Source organism: Nanorana parkeri, unplaced genomic scaffold (genome assembly GCF_000935625.1).
Source record: "Nanorana parkeri isolate BGI_ZX_2015 unplaced genomic scaffold, ASM93562v1 scaffold3422, whole genome shotgun sequence".
In the NCBI taxonomy this organism is placed as follows: domain Eukaryota; kingdom Metazoa; phylum Chordata; class Amphibia; order Anura; family Dicroglossidae; genus Nanorana; species Nanorana parkeri.
Genome location: NW_017309690.1, coordinates 36919 through 37947, shown reverse-complemented (window position 1 = coordinate 37947; position 1029 = coordinate 36919). Strand labels below are relative to the sequence as shown.

General features: G+C 50.6%; 1 protein-coding gene across 1 annotated transcript in view; it reads right to left on the bottom strand.

Annotated features, from left to right (window-relative positions):
- Positions 1 to 1029, bottom strand: part of RSPH1 (radial spoke head 1 homolog) — a gene marked incomplete at its 3' end in the record, with an annotated part of 15161 nt that overhangs the window by 12657 nt on the left and 1475 nt on the right. The gene's annotated exons all lie outside the window — the stretch shown is intronic.

Genomic DNA, 1029 nt, shown 5'->3' with positions numbered 1-1029 from the left:
ACAGAGGAGGAGGGGGTTATGGAGGAGGGGGTACAGAGGAGGAGGGGGGTGGAGGAGCGGGATCCCGAGGTGGGGAGCTGGGTCACCGTTAGAAGGGGGTGTAGAGGGAAGAGTAGGAGAGAGGTCAGTCCTGATCTGAAACACCCTAATAAATATCCCAGGTTGCAGGATGTTGGGGATAGTAGTTCAGGGGTGACGGAAAGACCGGGTAATCTGTCATCGGAACCGTGAGCGTCGAACAGTCTCCTTCTTACCGGGGGCGCGTGTTCGGCACATTGCGGATCGGATGGACAGGTTACTAGATGGGGGTTGGCTGTCATGGGGCAGATTGGGGCAACATCGGCACCAATGACAGAATAGGAGGCAATTGGAGTGTCCTAAAAAGGGAGTTCAGAGACCTAGGTGCTAGGATGAAGGAAAGGACCTCCGCGGTGGTATTCTCCCAGATATTGCCGGGGCCACGAGCCGCTCCGGACAGACAGCGCGAGTTGAGGGAACTGAACAAGTGGCTCCGGAACCGGTGTCAGAAGGACGGGCTGCACCTTAATGGGGGAGGGGCAGCATTTCTGGGGGGAAATGGTAGAAAGACTGGAGGAGCTTTTATACTAGATAATGGGGGGGGGAGGGGGGCATATAAATAAATAGAGATAAATGATTCACGGATACAAATACAGAGGAAGTAACAGAGGGGTAAATAGCGGGCTCGCTCCCGTCACCAGTGCCAAAGCAGCCAATATAGTAAATCTTATGGCCCAAGATAATATAATTAGGAATGGACGACCGATATCAGGGGCGGATAATACATAGTTACATAGTATTTGAGGTTGAATAAAGACATTAGTCCATCAAGTCCAACCTATTAGGATCTCATTCTAGGAGTACTTGTACCCCTGTATATTACCTGTACCCCTGTATGTTACCTGTACCCCTGTATATTACCTGTACCCCTGTATGTTACCTGTACCCCTGTATATTACCTGTACCCCTGTATATTACCTGTACCCCTGTATATTACCTGTACCCCTGTAT